General features: G+C 50.9%; 1 long non-coding RNA gene across 2 annotated transcripts; it reads right to left on the bottom strand.

The window, feature by feature from the left end:
• Positions 1-9,082: 9,082 nt before the first annotated feature.
• LOC128572342 (uncharacterized) lies at positions 9,083-11,579 on the bottom strand. 2 transcript variants are annotated; one of them, XR_008376179.1, is made up of 5 exons: positions 11,549-11,579; positions 11,252-11,430; positions 10,130-10,256; positions 9,537-9,681; positions 9,083-9,354 (listed from the first exon to the last, which is right to left on the bottom strand). It is a non-coding gene; the product is annotated as an uncharacterized LOC128572342 (long non-coding RNA). The 2 variants fall into 2 exon arrangements; XR_008376180.1 differs by lacking the exons at positions 9,083-9,354; positions 9,537-9,681 and having other exon boundaries at positions 10,027-10,256.
• Between the last annotated feature and the right edge of the window lie 4,782 nt (positions 11,580-16,361).

Raw genomic sequence — 16,361 nt, 5'->3', positions numbered from 1 at the left:
TCCGACTGATTGAGGATGGGACATACAAACAATCCCAAATGCTTCCAAGCTGGTCCTCGAGCAGAGAGGATATTTGTGGTAACGGAGAAATTTGCCACCCAGCTCTGTTGCTGTGGTGTCGTGTTTCTGTGGCCACAAGTTATTCATCCAAAATTGGTCTTTGCTAAGAAACAACAAGAAAAAATTCCATACTGCAAAATGGCATCTGAAGTGATCTTCCATTCCAGGGTGGATATTGGGGAAATGAAAGGGCAAAAAGAAAAAAGAAAAGAAACAGAAAGTAGAGAAAAGAGATGGACCTCACGAGTCCCCCTCCAGCCTCGTCCCCAGTGGTGGGCACCAGCAGTGGACCTCACGAGTCCCCCTCCAGCTTCGTCCCCAGCGGTGGGCACCGGCAGTGGACCTAATGAGTCCCCCTCCAGCCTCGTCCCCAGCGGTGGGCTCCAGGCTCCCCATTCACGGAGTGAGGCTGATCTCAACCTGAGAGGCTGGGCTCTGCCTGCCACACGGATGTAGGATTTCTCTCAAAGAGCTCAGGGCTACAACCCCTAGATAGCTCCCCCACCCCCATGCAGGAGGCTACAAGCACACTGGAGAAGCCACTTATGGGGCACGGCGGGGTCTCCACTTCCCAGGAGGTGTCTCCCCACCCCCATGTGCCCTTCTGGGAGGAGCATGTTTCCTGTCAGCCTCTGGACCAAGCCCTCACGGGGAGCGTGGCCTGGCAGGGTCTGGCTCGCCTGCAGAGGGCAGCTGGCCTGGCCATCCCTGGCACCAGGAACCACAGCCCTTCCTGAACCAGTGACAGCCCCAGCTCAGCACAGACCCTGTCCAGGTGCTCAGGGACACTTGGGGTCAGACCCGGGCCATGTGTGCAGCAGGTCCAGTCGCTTGAATCTTGCCAAGCGGCTGCAGGTGGCAACGGCAGTGACAGCTGCCTGTGGGGTCAGGGAGGGGCGAGGAGGCAATGTGGTGCTGGACCTCAGTGAGGGCTCCATAAATGGCCTGATATTGTCGGTGGACGACTCTCTCTCCCCAGAGGGTCCTCACTTGCCTGCACCTGAGCAGCGAAAGAGCTGAGATTTGAATCGGAGCAGGGAGCTAGGGATCTCAGGGACTCCAGGTTACTAGGAAGAGTGGCGAGCAGGAACCCCCACCCCTCCCCAAACGGAACCTCCCACATTCTGGTGTATCACAGCTGGACATGCCGCAGGGGCTCCCACCCCTCTCCACCCTCCTGTCCCTCGGGGGCAGGTGGGGACCAGGAAGGAACCACAGACACCCCTGGTCCTCACTGGACCCTTCCCAGGACTGTCCCACCCCAAACAGGCATCAGTGGTGGCATGGACCATCTTCCACGTAAGCAGATGAAGCTCCCATTTCTATGCGCTCGTGAGTTCACAGCCAGGGGTGAGGAGACCCACTCCCCACCTCTCCACCCCACCACTCTCTGCCAAGTGTAGCTGTGGGTTTGTGCTAATGAGCATCACGATATGGTCACCTTTTCTTCTTATTGTTTCCTTTGATGACTGGCTTCCCAGAAAGCGAAGCAGACTGGGTTTGAGCTCCACAAATGAATGAAACCCTCAGCCTCCCACGGTCCCGCTTTACACCGGGCTGGTAGGTGGGCTGGCAGCTGCTGTCCCAGCTGGAGAAGGTGCCCCTTAGGCAGTGGGTTCCTTGGAGAAGGGCCCCAGGGGTGTAGAAAGAAATGTTCCTCAGACCCTAATGTGCCCTGTGTGCCCAGGGCAGTACCTCCTACTACCTACACACCCTGGGCCTACCCACCCTTGGGGGTCCTGACAAGTTCTGCAGCTGCCAAGGGATCGTGCAGGGGCCCAAAGTTCCAGGACCTCAGATGACTGTGGGCCAGGACTCCGAAAACAGTCTACCTGGTGCCTTTCACTGCCTCACCTGTCCATTTATCCATTTGAACAATCATTCATTCAATCAACAAACATGCCACAGGGCACCTCTGGGCCAGGTGTGGTTCTAAGCTAACAGGAGCTGCAATACCACTGCATCCTTAAAGCCTAGACCAACCCGTGCCCGGTAGCCAGTGGGAACATGATCTCAGGGAGTGGACTGATGGCTGGATAGGAGGGTGGAAGGACGGGTGGACAGGTGAGTGGGTGGACGGACGGGTGACTTTCATCCCTAGCAACTTATCTTTGCTATGTTCACATAAAATTCAAACATTCTCTCTCAGTGAACAGACCACCCAGCGGGACATGCTCAGGCCTCCATTCTCTTAGGTCCAACACTCGCTGGACACCTACAGTGTGCTCAGCACTCTTCAGGGCCCTGAGAGTTGTTGGGGATACAAACAAATTCAGAGCTAGAACTTGCTCAGGGCATGAGGCTTCCGTGCTCTCTGCCCTGCAGACATGGCTCTTCATCACTGCTCTGCACACGGGGACACTGGGGTGCAGAAATGTTAGGGACTCAGTTAACCAAGGTGACTCCATCAGCTGACTTGAGGCTCCCATGTCTGTTCCAGCTGGTTCTGAGGCACCATTTTCATCAGGAGCAGGATGAAGGCAGGAAGAGTGTGCCACGCAGATGCGTGGGGGGCTCTCACTGCTCAGGAGAGGGAGGCGAGGGGGACAGAGCCAGGGAGGCAGGAGAGCTCCAGCTGTGAGCTCCGAGGTCAGACAGTGTGGAAGGCAGCGACCCCTGATCAGGCCAGAGACTAATCCACCCTCAAATGCAACTGGCCACTGGGATCAGGTTTGCACTTCTCCCCCCTCCCCCTCCTTACCCACCACTACCACCAACAACAGTAGCCACAGCTGAATGAAATGGATCCCGTCCCTGTGCAGGGCTGAGAGTTTTAAATGCATTATTTTGTTTGATTCTCCTAAAGGAAAATCATGAGACAAGCACTGTTGTGATACCCCCTTTTAATAAATGAGGAACTGGGGTACAGAACAGTTGAAAAGTATGCCCAAAGCCAGGTGTGGTGGCAGGTACCTGTAATCCCAGCTGTATGGGAGGCTAAGGGGGGAGGATTGCTTGAGTCCAAGAGTTTGAGACTATATTGAGCTATGATGATGCCACTGAAGTCCAGCCTGGGCAACAGAGCAAGACCCTGGCTCTTGGAAGGAAGGAAGGAAGGAAGTCAAAAATAAATTCAGTCTTGCTTGGCTAAACCCAAGCGCCAGGACTCAAACAGAGATTCTGGACTCTGAAATCAGGGCCCCTGCCCACCCTGCCCATGGCTCTCTGTTCAGAATTCTGCCTAGGTTGGATGACCCCCTATGAGTGCTCGCAAAGTGCAGAGTCTGCTGGAAGTGTCCCTGTGTGTAGCAAGTCACCGAACCCTATTCATTGCCCCAGGCCAGGGGCAGTGATGTCCCTGTAGGGTCCTCAAGGAAAAGATGCTCCAGAAAACCCTAACCCTAACCCTGGGTGCCCAGGAACCAGGTGGCAGGGCTGAGCTTCGGTCCCTGCAGCCAGATGCCCAGGAACCAGGTGGCAGGGCTGAGCTTCAGTCCCTGCAGCTGCCTTTGTCACCACCCCATGCCACCTCCTGCCCTGATGGCCTGTGTTCCTGTGTTCTAGCTCATCCTCTCTGGACCTCAGTTCTCCATCTGCAAAACTAGAGGATTCATTGAGAGCTGTGGTTCTCACTCCAGGGTGACTTAACTCCCAGGGACACTCAGCAGTGTCTAGAGACACTGGTCATCCCCACTGTGCAGTGCCACCAGCATCTTGTGAGTGGAGACCCAGCTGCTGCTGAACTCCCACAGTGCACTGCTCAGCTCCACTACAAACAGCAACCCAGACTCAGATGTCCTCAGATGGAGAAGCCCTGACCTCGCCCGTTCCAAGCTTCCAGAAACTAACATCCAAGCTGCTCAGAGATGCAATTCTCTGTCAAGATCCTAAAAGGAAACCAAAAAACATCCTTCCCTTTCCCCCTACTCCAGCCCCAGAGAACACAGCCTGCATCACGTACACGGAACCCCACAGAGCTGGAGCCAGAGCGGCTTGAGAGTGAGTGAGTTCCAGGCAGGAAAGAGACTTAAAGTCCCAGAGGGACCCTGATCTTACACTATGTAATATCTGCACTCAGTTGCAAATATTTTCTAATTGCTGTTCAATACAGGGCAATGGTTTCCTTCTTTTTCTTTCTTTTTTTTTTCTTTCCTCCCTGCTGCCCTCAGATTGAAGCTCGGTGAACTCTGGCGTGGGCTGTAAGAGCGTCTTTATAAAGGGTTGCATGAGATTTCTTAAGGAGGGTGATGTATCACGTTACTAATTCCCTTAATTGCATGTCTGGGCTAAAAACAGACTCTCTTAGTTTTCGTAAGAAGTTACATTCTTAATGACATTAAAACACGACGGCAAATGAAGCTAAATGCTGACTGATGTCCTTAAATCATGAATCAGTCTATACAGTGTTTACCTAAACTTGTTTACCCTTCTTGGTCACTCATTTGGTAGGTTTTGCCAAAGCTGGGAGAGGAACAGTGGTGTCAGATTCAGTATCTGGAAATGACTCAAGAATTTTTGTTTTCTTTCGACTTTTTAGCCCCAGACTGAGTGGATGCTGCAATCATGTAGTAATCAAAGAATTAGAGAGAGCACGAGGCTGCAGGCTGATTCATTTCCCTGGATTTTTGCAGAGTGGGGAGGGCAGAGAAGCTGCAGGACAGATGATGTTTTTCCCTTATGGATGAAAAGCTCTTCATTTTGAGTGGTTGGTTCTTTCCTTTTTAAAAATGGATAGGGAGACGTGTGATTAATGGCAGAAAACAGCCATGGAGGAGTGCCTTCCAGAGGCCAGGTGTTCCGCTGAATCTGCTCTTTTTGCTCACAGAATCTTCCCCGCAAACACAGGAAGCAAGCAGCAGCATCCTTTGCAGACCACAGACCAAGTCCGTTGCCCAGGACGATACAGCCAGGGAGCAGGGACAGTGAGGTTTAAATCCAGCTCAGCTGCTTCGACTTTAACCACTATGGTCCTGCCTAGATCTAGCTCTGGAGGTTCCAAAAAGAGCCAAGACTGAGACCCATCTGTAAAATTTGTTATCACTTGTAAATCCCTCCGTGCTTGGTAAATTATGTTGACCTGGTGACTTCGCCTGCCCTGTGGGTTCAAAAACAGCATTTGAGCTCAGTTTCTCTCTCTCCTGCTCCCATGAGCTCTTTCTTTCTCCCTCTCTCCTCCCCACGGACGAAGATATCCACATTTTATCTCAAAAAGAAAACCCATAATCAAATACTGCACTTTACCTAAGGAAACACATACTGATGATACCTGAAGCTTACTTTGAAATACATCAAAAAAAGGTGTGAGGTATGGATGGACAGAAAGATGGATGGAGGACAGACATGGGACCAACAAAGTCAAGCACCAAGTTAATTATAGAAACTGGACACTGGGTACTTGGATGCACTGCCCCATTCTTCAAAATTTCTGCATGGAGGCAAACTTTCATTAAAAAGGTTTTAAAAATGTAGAATGCAGACACTTAATGGAAATCCAAAAGATGCACGTTAGAAGCAAGTCTTCCTCCAGATCCTCCTGGCCCCCAGTCTTTCAGACTCCTTAGTGCCAGCGATGCCGGTAACTGGGCTCCTGGGCTGCCCACTGAGGGACATCCTACACTAGTCCAACACATGTACGCTTTATTTTCAATGACAGTCATGATAACTAAAGGTTAAACAGCACTTGCTACATGCCAGGCACTGTCCTCAATATTTAACATATATTGATTCATGAAGTCTCTTCAATAACCCTACACGGTGGGTGTTATTTTCTTATTTTATTTATTTATTTATTTATTATCTTTTTCTTTTTTTTTTTTTTTTTGAGACAGAGTCTCACTTTGTCGCCCTTGGTGGAGTGCTGTAGCATCACAGCTCACAACTCTTAGGCTCAAGGGATCCTCTTGCCTTGGCCTCCTAAGTAGCTAGGACTATAGGCGCCCACCATAACTCCCGGCTATTTTTTAGAGACAAGGTCTTGCTCTGGCTCAGGCTGGTCTTGAAGTCATAAGCTCAGGCATTTACCCACCTTGGCCTCCCAGGGTGCTGCGATTACAGATCTGAGCCACAGCACCCGGCCTGGGTGTTGCTATTTTCCCCATTTACAGATGAAGAGAGTGAGGCCCCGAGACAACAGATAAATAACCTGCCTGGCTTCACGCAGGTGAGTCGACTTCCTCCTTGCTCTGCCACAGCTCACAGGTGCCCAGTTAGCAACACGGTCCACGGGCCGCCCCACCTGCACACTCTGGGCCGCCTCTTCGCTCTCGCTGGCCACCCTGCTTTCCCTTTATCGGGTATGTCATGGTCTATTTGATTCACCTCCTGCGAGTGAGTGACCCGTTTGCTGCCGCAGACCAGGCTGCAGTAAGTGTGCAGAGAACCAACACACTAAACTAGGAGACCAATTCCCAAAGGTGGAGTTGCTGAGGCTAAGAGTAAACGCGCTTTTAGGTTTCATGGTAGTGGCCAAGTGTCTTTCCAAAGGGGCTGTGCATGTGTGCGAGCGCTGGCTCAACCCGACGCCGGCCTCAGCGTGTCCACTGACCCTGTAGCCCACGGCCCCAGCGTGTCCACTGACCCTGCAGCCCACACAGGCCTCCGGGGCAGCACAGTGAGCCAAGTGCCTGGTCACGCCTCGCAGCCCTGCCATGCTGGGAAAAGTCTCACTGTGGTTGGAGTTTAAACCTTCTTCCCTGCAGATGGGACAGAGCATCTTTTCACATGTTCTAATGCTTTCCTGCTGCTGCTCCTTCAACTGGCCCATTTTCTTCCAACTCATGCATTCAAGGGTTAGACACAGGTTCATTCCTCTCTCCTAATGCTCTCACTGAGAGTAGATTAGACAATTACATTCTTGGGGAAAAAAACTATCAGCCTGGAAGGATGAAAGAGAAACCTAAAAGTGGAGAGAGTGAAGCTGGAAGGAGGATGACAGAGCCTGAGTGCGCTACAGAACCCAGCAGGACTCCAGGGCCAGACTGCCCACTTGCCGCTCACCACGGTCAAACCCTCTCATCACATTTCCCAGAATACCAAGACAGGGAAAACACCCGAGGGGCTTGTGCCGGAGCGTGCATGCACACGTCTATTAATTACTACATGGGTATTTCAGATTTGAACTTATAAAATCTAGAGAAAAAAAAAAAGAAAGGACAAAAAAGTGCTTGGAAACTCCATACATGGAGGCGACGTAAACGTCTATAATAATTTGGGGACTTTGTAGATGTGTCCATCTCAACACTCTGCATCTGTGGTCTCAGAAAGAAACTCATGTGGTTCCCGCAGCGCCCCTGAGTAGTTCACTGGTATTTATGAGAAGAACACAGTTTAGTTGCGTTTTTTCTGCTCTAGCTCATTTGCACGTAACTTAGGAGGACAGCACTGTGCATTCTTGTGAAATGGTCCCACAGTCCTCTCTCTGCCCCTTGAAAGCTGCCCAGTTCTTGGGGACATTTAGGGAATTCCTTAACCCACTTCATTAGGGAGAGACAGGACTTGGATCTGGGGAGAAAGAGCAGCCTCATTTTCATTTTCTGGGCTATATTTTTTTTATTGTGGTGAAATTGCAAACTTACACCCTGAGACTAAATTTAAATGGGAAAGGTCTGCCCTTCGTGGGTGGTCTTCCTCGAGGCCTTTAGGGAGAGATCGATGGAGCAGGAGAGTGCGTTTAGCAACATTTCCAATAGGGTAATGACAGCAATAATGATAGCTGTCCCACTTGGGAAGGGGAAATCACAAAAGCCGACATGACAACAAAATAAACAAGCGTGTAACGCCGGCTGGCCCGAGGAGGCCTGGCCTGCTCTGAACTTGGAAAACATCAAAGCGGAGCTGGTTATCGGGCGTCCAGGCTCCAGGCTCCGCTGCGTCCTGCCCAGTGCTTTTTATCAGCCATGTGGATGAGCTGCAGGGCGCTCGCTGAGCACAGCTGTGGGGACCCTAGACCTGGGGCCACAGAGTCCAGAGAGAAAGGAGGTTCAGGCTGCAGCTGACGGACAGGGATATGCGATGAAATTTCACAAGGATGAGCAAATCCCATGTATTTAGACCCCCTAGATTCTGACCCGCAAAGAGCACAGAAAGAGCCTGGACTTCGGTGCAGCAGACCAGGAGGGAATCTGCACCTGTGCCCACCGGGCCCGTGGCAGCAAGTCCCAGAGCCTTGGCTTCCCCATTTGTTAAAGCACTCCATTCGATATGTGGTGGTTTGTTACAGCAGCCATGGGCAGCTAATACGCTCTCCCAGATGAAGAGGACTTCTTAGTCTTGCCTAACCAGAATTAACTCCTGATTATAGGGTCTCTGATCACCCACCAGGGCCAGGCTGTGCCAGGCTTAGCTGTCAAATCCTTCCATGATCCCAACCATCCACAAAGCAGGGGCTATAATGCAGCTCCCGCAGGCGAGAGGCCTGCCTGAGGCAACCTGGCCAGGGAGGGGCAAGGGAGAAATCAGAATCCAGGACCACCTGGCTCTCAAGCCAAAGCTCTTTCCACTCTACCAAAATTTCCCATCTCCTTCCAATATGTGGCACCAGAAGTGGCCACGGAGCAAAATACCCCACCATGCTGTGCCAAGCCCAGCCTCCCTTCCTTTTCCAACCCACATGGAAAGGAAATCCAACCCATCTGTTCCCAACTCATTTACACATAATTCATCAAAACCTTCTTCAGTTGGAGTCATCTGAAACCCAAAAAGCCTAATGAGCTATTTTTCCTTTGAACCAGGAAGCTGATCCTGCCAACTCTGAACAGAACTGAAACTTGGAAAGGTCCAAATTCTGTTCCCAAATTAGAAGCAAGGAAGTTCGGATGAGATCTCCACACGGCAGAGTGTAATTAGGACCAGGCTATCTGTCCCCAGTAGGGTCAGGACCTGGACCAGCCCCAGGACAGGCAGAGTCTTAGGAAAACTATGGTCAGCTCTTCTCCTCAGCCTCTGAAGTGAACAAGCAGGTGGGCTTGGAGGGGCACAGTGATGCTATAAAGAACACAAGAGTAAGAGATAGACCAAGCAGGCACCTGCGCTGGCCCAGCACAGGTGTGAGAACTGTACACGAACCGCCTCATTGCTTCCCTGACAGCACAAGGTGACAGGTACCACCATCATCTCACTTTACAGATGAGAAAACTGAGGTCACACACAGATTGGTTAAGAAACTTACCCAAGATTACATAGCCTGAAACCTGGGAGTGGGGTCCCAGAGTTGCCAGGTAGGTCTGGGGCAGGGCCTGAAACTCTGCACTTTGAACAGCCTCCCAGGAGATGCCTGTGCTGCTGGTGTGGGGACCTCACTTCCAGGAGCAGAGGCTTAGGGCAGAGCTCTTCAGTCCAGACTGCTCACTAGAATGACTGGACACAAGAAAACAACAAAACAAAATAAAACAAAAAAACCAGCAACTCTGATGCCCAGGCCCCCACCAGACCAATGAAATCAGAATGCTTGGATGGGGACCAGACATCAGCTTGAACTAAAGTTGCTCAGGTGACTCTGACATGCATCCTGGGGAGAGCCACCAGGTCTTTCTCTTCACCTGAAAGGCATCGGCTCCCACAGAAAGCTGTCTCTTCTTAGCAAGGAGTCAGCTGAGCTGGCGTGTCAGGGACATACTCGCAGGCCACTCCCAGGCAAGCCTGCCACAGAGCTCGGCCCAGGCTCCTCTGGGCCTCACCTGCAAACTGGGGAGAAGGTTTGGGATGTGATAGGGAAGTTGGGAGGATGAAGGAGTTAATTTAGGGAAAAATCCTGCAAAGGCTTCCTGGTGCATGTTGAACGCCAGAGGTGTCAGCTGTTCTGACCATTGTGTGTAGCGGGGCATCTCCTACTGATGTGGCATCTGCACTCTACAGGGCTCTGCAAGTCAGATTCAATAATGAAGGGCAGACAGTAGATGCCGGAGCCCACTGCATCCCTGGATCCTCCCTGAGGACCGGGAGCCTTTGCCTGAATTAAACAGCCCCCTCTCCCACCCCATTCCCACACAAGCACACACTGTCACAGCCTAGGCACCCATGTGTGTTTATTTTCTCTGCCCTTCACACTTTCCTTTTAGGGCCCCCTCCCACTTTGCCCCCAGGCTTGTCCAATTCTGTTCAGAGCTCAAGGCATAGCACTGAAGACACACACCTGGTTGCCCTGCGGTAGGTCAGTGGGTGGGATGGATGGCCATCCAATGGGGAGCACCATGTGGGTATTGCCCAAGTGTCTGCCATGCTGGGAGATACAGAAGGCACAGATGTGGATGGAGTTCCCCCTGCAAGGAAGCAGAAATATGGTGTATAGGACGGAGCCCTGTTCTGTGGTGTGGGGGAAGGAGCCCGTGGTCCATGCAGTGTAGGGGAAGGAGCCCATGGTATGTGCTGTACAGGGGAAGGAGCCCGTGGTCTGTGCTGTACAGGGGAAGGAGCCCGTGGGCTGTGCTGTACAGGGGAAGGAGCCCGTGGTCTGTGCTGTACAGGGGAAGGAGCCCGTGGTCTGTGCTGTACAGGGGAAGGAGCCCGTGGTCTGTGCTGTACAGGGGAAGGAGCCCGTGGTCTGTGCTGTACAGGGGAAGGAGCCCGTGGTCTATGCAGTGTAGGGGAAGGAGCCCGTGGTCTGTGCTGTACAGGGGAAGGAGCCCGTGGTCTGTGCTGTACAGGGGAAGGAGCCCGTGGTCTGTGCTGTACAGGGGAAGGAGCCCGTGGTCTGTGCAGTGTAGGGGAAAGAGCCTGTGGTCTACGCAGTGTAGGGAAAGGAGTCCATGGTCTGTGCTGTACAGGGGAAGGAACCCATGGTCTGTGTTGTATAGGGGAAAGAGCCAGTGGTCTATGCAGTGTAGGGGAAGGAGCCCCTGGTTTGTGTTGTATAGGGGAAAGAGCCAGTGGTCTATGCAGTGTAGGGGAAGGAGCCCGTGGTCTATGCAGTGTAGGGGAAAGAGCCTGTGGTCTATACATTGTGGGGGAGGAAGCCCACGGTCTGTGCTGTACAGGGGAAGGAGCCCGTGATCTGTGTTGTTTAGGGGAAAGAGCCCGTGGTCTATGCAGTGTAGGGGAAGGAGACTATGGTCTATGAAGTGTAAGGGAAGGAGCCCACGGTCTATGCAGTACAGGGGAAGGAGTCCATGGTCTGTGCAGTGTAGGAGAAGGAGCCCCTGGTCTATACAGTACAGGGGAAGGAGACCAGGGTCAGTGAAGGGCAGAGGTATAAAAGTAGGAGCAGTTGATCTAGAGCTGCACCATCTGGGTGTAAAACCTGCTCATCATCACTTACTCGGGGTTAGCACAGCTCACATCCGTTAGTTCTCTGCTCATCAAACTGCCTGGCTAACGTCTCAGCCCCCAGCTCCTCCCGCCTCGCCGGGGACGCTCTGCAGGGCACTGAGGCCGCTGCACGTTGGTCGGCTCACTGCAGAGAGCTTCCTTATTACAGAAACTTGTCACACGGCTTATCTATACACAAATGGATTTCTAAATTAGCCCCCTCAAATGTATAAGATTTTAAAGATATAGAAACAACAGAGATTAATCTAAGGCCCTAATTGACCTCCACCTTTGAAATTCGTCTCACCTCAGGAAGCCATTGCCTGGGACCTAAGGACGCCAACCACGTGGAAGCCACGCAAGCAAACAGGAAGTCCCGCCCACAGGAAGTCCCGCCCACGGGAAGTCCCTTCCTAGGGGCGGGCCTTTCCTCTTCAGACCTGAGCCCTCGAACTTGGCCCCTCCCAGCCACCTGTGGCTACAGAGCACTTGAAATGCACCTGTTTTAAAGGGATGTGCACTGTAGGTGTAAAGTACCTGACCTATTCTGAATAATTAGATCGGAATAACTATTGAATAACAATTTCAAAAATAATCCCAGTAGACCAATCCTTTTTATGTTTAATTGCAGGCTGAGATGATGTATTTTGGATAGATTGGGTAAAAATGTTTAAAAAATTAATTCCACTTGTTTCTTTGTACGCTTTTTTAACGTGGTTGCTAGAAATTGGTAAATTACATGTGTCTTGAGTTATATTTCCGTGGGGCAGCTGGCCTAAGCGTCTCCCTCTTTACATATGCATAACGATTTACACTTTCCAAGGAGCATTTCCCTTCCTTGCTTCTTTTGATCTCACAACTGCATATGGTTAGAATTTTCCCATCTCCATTTTATGGATAAAAACGGGCTTCTTGGAGAGATAGGAGACTAGCCCCAGGCCACAGAGCACTGGGGACTGCTGAGTGTAGGACCAGACCTCTCTCTGCCGTCAGGCAGTGTCCCCTATTGTCCTAAGAATCCACTGGCCTGCTGTCCCAGTTGAGGGCTCCCTGCATTGCCCACATGGGGCTGCTAAGGCTTTGAATTGCACCCAGGTTAGGTATCCTTGGAGATCTAGTACCCAGGGGGACATCTGGCTCTGACCTTATAAGCCTTAGGGAGCTGCAGAGCAACTGGGGAGGGGGTTGGGAAGGAAGGCAGCTGCCCTCCCCACCCTCTGGCTCTCCTGACCTGAGCCCTCCACGCTACACCTCCGCCTGCTCTCTAGTGTCCCCATCTCTCCAGGCCCCACCCACCCCCCAATTCCCCAGTGCTGAGCTTCCTCATCCCTATAGCCATCCTCACCTCTGTAGTCGCCCTTCACTGCCCAAGGAGAGTCGGGCCCCGTGGGAAGGAGGCTGCCACACTACCCCTGTACAGCTCTGTTTCCATTAGGGCAACTGTCGACAGGAAGATGTCACATCAGAAGATGGATGCTGGTTTTGTCCTGTAAGTCCTAAGACCTTGGTGCTCAAGGTGGCCCTCACAGACCTTTTCTCAGTAAATTACTGCATTTATTTAGCCTGTGAAGGGGTGTGTAGCAAGCCTGCCTGCCCTTGGAAGTGGCCGTGACCACCACCCCTAGATGGCTATTTGGGTATGGCTGTCCCTGGAGACACTACTGTCTACCAGAAGCAACATCAGCGTCAGCCTGGTTCAAATCTCCTGTCTTCTGGCATTTCCGTAAGCATCAGAATCACATCTTATTATTCCTTTCAGTCGTAGGTAGACATGGCCTCAATAGCACATTTTAACTGAGTTAGGACAACATAGTGTGCTGAAGAGGCCACAGACCTAGAAAGCCCCCAAATAAGGTCACCTCTCACAGCCCCCCCCCTTTCTGGGTAGGAAATAATAGCCATTCCTTACAGTGTGTCCTCATAAGCTCGGCGCTGTGCTCAAAACAGCGCTCACTAGGATTTAGTAGCCTCGTTTCCCCAATAGGGAGACTGAGATGAGGGGAGAGGGAGTGACAGCCAGGAATGTTGGCAGGAGAACTTGACAGGGGCTGTGGTGCAGGGCATCCTCAGCAGAGTGAGGGTTACGTAACCAAGAGGCATCATTGCATCCCCCCTTCCCTGCACACTGATTACCAGGTTGATGAAGAAGTCGGGGCACATCCTCCTGAGAGATGCTGTTATGGTAAGTCTGGGCTGGAGGAGGTGGAATCCTCGAACCCTGTTGGTGAGGGGGAACATGGTACAGCCACTGTGGAAAGCAGTCCAGCTCTTCCTCAGAATGTTAGACCCAGAGCAGCCACATGGCTCAGCAATTCTACCTCACACCCCAAATGATTGGAAACAGATTCTCAAGCAAAAAGGTGTACACGGATATTCACAGCAGCCTAGGCACAATAGCCAAAAAGTGGAAAGAACCCAAGTGTCCACCAGGGAGTGAATGGGTAAACGAAATGCGACCGATTCATACCACGGAATATTACTCAGCAGTGGAAGGAAGGAGGGGAATTCCGATCCATGCTGCAACGTGAGTGAACCTTTAAAAGCTTATGGGAAGCAAAAGAAGCCAGACTCAAGAAGACCACAGGCTGTATGATTTGTTCCTATGATACATTAGAACAGGCAAACCCAGAGAGACAGGAGGAATTGTAGTGGTTGCCGGGGCTGGGGACACAGCGGGGGACATGGGAGAATGTGGAAGGACCAGCACCGGGTCTGGGTCTCCCTCAGGAGCGATGGCAACACTTTGGAACTAGACAGAGATGATGCAGAGCAGGGTCAATGTACCGAATGCCACTAAACCATTCGCTTTCAAGTGGTCATTTTATATCGATTAAAAAAAATGACAATAAGTTTGGGGCCCCTGAATGCCAGGCTCCCGGGCTGCAGGTTAAGTTGTAACTGACCCTGCCAGACGCTTACGTGCCGTCTTCTGTTTTTTATGTCTTTTGCTGCCCACGGGATGGAGGGACACTTCTGACCGACAAGTGGAGTGTAACTGCTGAGGCTTGGGTCTGGGGCAAAACACCCCCAGCTTCACAAGCACCCAACCCACTGAAGCCAGGGTCTCCTCAGCCCTGCCCCAGACTAGCTGGGCACTGCACACAATTCCCAGGTCCCAGAGGGTTTTCACTGCCACAGAAAGACGCTCTCCTTTTCTCCGCTTTCTTTTAACCACAGTGGAGGGTTTTCCAGCCGTTTCCCCTCCTCCAAGCAGCAAGTCTCTGGTGCCTCCTCCCCCGCCTCCCAGTTCCCTTATGCAGCCTCTCCAGCAAGTTCCCAGTGGGCAGCAAAGATTGATAATTTCCAGCGAGGGGTCCCCACCTCCATGCTGGGACTCTCTAAAGGGAATTAGATGCTTTTACAGAAAGAGAACCGTTTCTCCATTTTTATAAAGCCCAGCAGCTGCCCTCCCACTGTCTGGTTAATGAATTTAGAGGTCTCTTCTGGGCCAGGCTCAAGGTGAAGGTGTTAAGAAGTGAAGTAAGATGTTTCAAAACCAAATTGGTCACTAGAAATTCCTGCTCCTTAAGTTAGAAAAAATAGGTGAAAGTCATAACACTCTGAGGCAGCAATATGTGGAGAAATGAGTGCACACTTACACTTCATATAGGTGAGCAGCCGGATTTTCTTTTTCTCTCTTTCTTTCTCTCTCTCTCTCTTTCTTTTTTTCCAAGTCTTACTCTGTTGCCCCGGCTAGAGTACAGTGGTGTCATAGCTCACAGCAACCTCAAACTCTGGGGCTTGAGCCTCCCAAGTAGCTAGACCCACAGGAACCCACCACAATGCCCAGCTAGTTTTTCTATTTTTAGTAGAAATAGGGTCTTGCTCTTGCTTAGGCTGGTCTGGAACTCCTGAACTCAAGTGATCCACTCACGTTGGCCTCCCAGAGTGCTGGGATCACAGGTGGGAGCCACCACGCCCGGGCCCTTCAGACCTCCCTGCAGGATGATTCAGAAGTACATGTCAGAGCTTAGAAACCCTCAACCCCTTTGGACACGTAACTCCATGTGGAATCTACCAATGGAAATAAACAGGCAGGTTCACCCTGATTGATGCCCAAGGATTTACATGTACATCATCATTTATAAAGGTGAATATTCAGGAACAGCCAAGGTGCCCTGATGGCTTTACAGAAACACAAAATGTACTACTGGGGAGACAGTAAAGCTGCGTCCTTGGCAAGGTTCTGTCCTGGGTTTTCCGCTCACCGGCAGCACTGCTCACCTTCCTTCCCCACTGTCCTTGTTTTCCACAAGAGGATTTGATTTTTCAATTTTAAAACATGAATTTCCCAGATAATGTTTAAAGAAATAGAAACATTTCATGATGAAACGGTAATAAGAAAAACAGAATCTAAAATTCTGTGTCAATCTGGATTAACACATACATAGAGAGAGAGAGAGAGACGGTCATTGATGAGTGCAAAAATGCATATAGCAGTGAATTCAAGGATGCCAGGGTTGTAGTTGATTAATAAATACTTTTTTAAACATTTCCAGTTCCTAATAAACTTTCCATAATGACAGTTTTTTGTTTTATAATCAACCTGGAACTCATTTTATTTTATTTGAAATAAACATGTTTGTTCTGAAAGCTGCCCCTTGTGAACCTAAATGGCTATAAAGGAAAACATAGGGGTGGAGCCTGTGGCTCAAAGAAGTAGGGCGCCGGCCTCCTATGCCAGAGGTGGGGGGTTCAAACCCAGCCCTGGCCAAAAACTGCAAAAAATTAAAAAAAAATTAAAAAAAGGAAAACATAGGAAGAAAGAAGATTATAGTACATCACACTTTTTAAATTAAAAGATCGCACATGGACAGTTATCATTCCAAGAGGGAAGAGTATGTTGGAAGGAAAACTCTGATTTTATGGGTCAGGAGACTGGGTTCCAGGCCTGCTTTCTGCCAACATGCATGGGGCTTCTCTGGGAAAAGGAGATCAAATGCCTACCTTGCAGCTGTGATGTCGTTGGGACAACGGCTGTGGACTCTTTCCAAGCCCCAGGGAGGAACCTTGAGTTTGGGAACTTCAAAGAATGGACAGCTCTTCCTCCCTCTTCTGGGTGGAACTAGTTTGCTCATTGGTCCTGCTAAGAGAGGGGAAGCCCTGGGCTCTGAGTTCTG

Source organism: Nycticebus coucang, chromosome 2 (assembly GCF_027406575.1).
Source record: "Nycticebus coucang isolate mNycCou1 chromosome 2, mNycCou1.pri, whole genome shotgun sequence".
In the NCBI taxonomy this organism is placed as follows: Eukaryota; Metazoa; Chordata; class Mammalia; order Primates; family Lorisidae; genus Nycticebus; species Nycticebus coucang.
The sequence above is the reverse complement of the archived record's forward strand: the minus strand, read 5'-3'. Positions and strand labels throughout refer to the sequence as shown.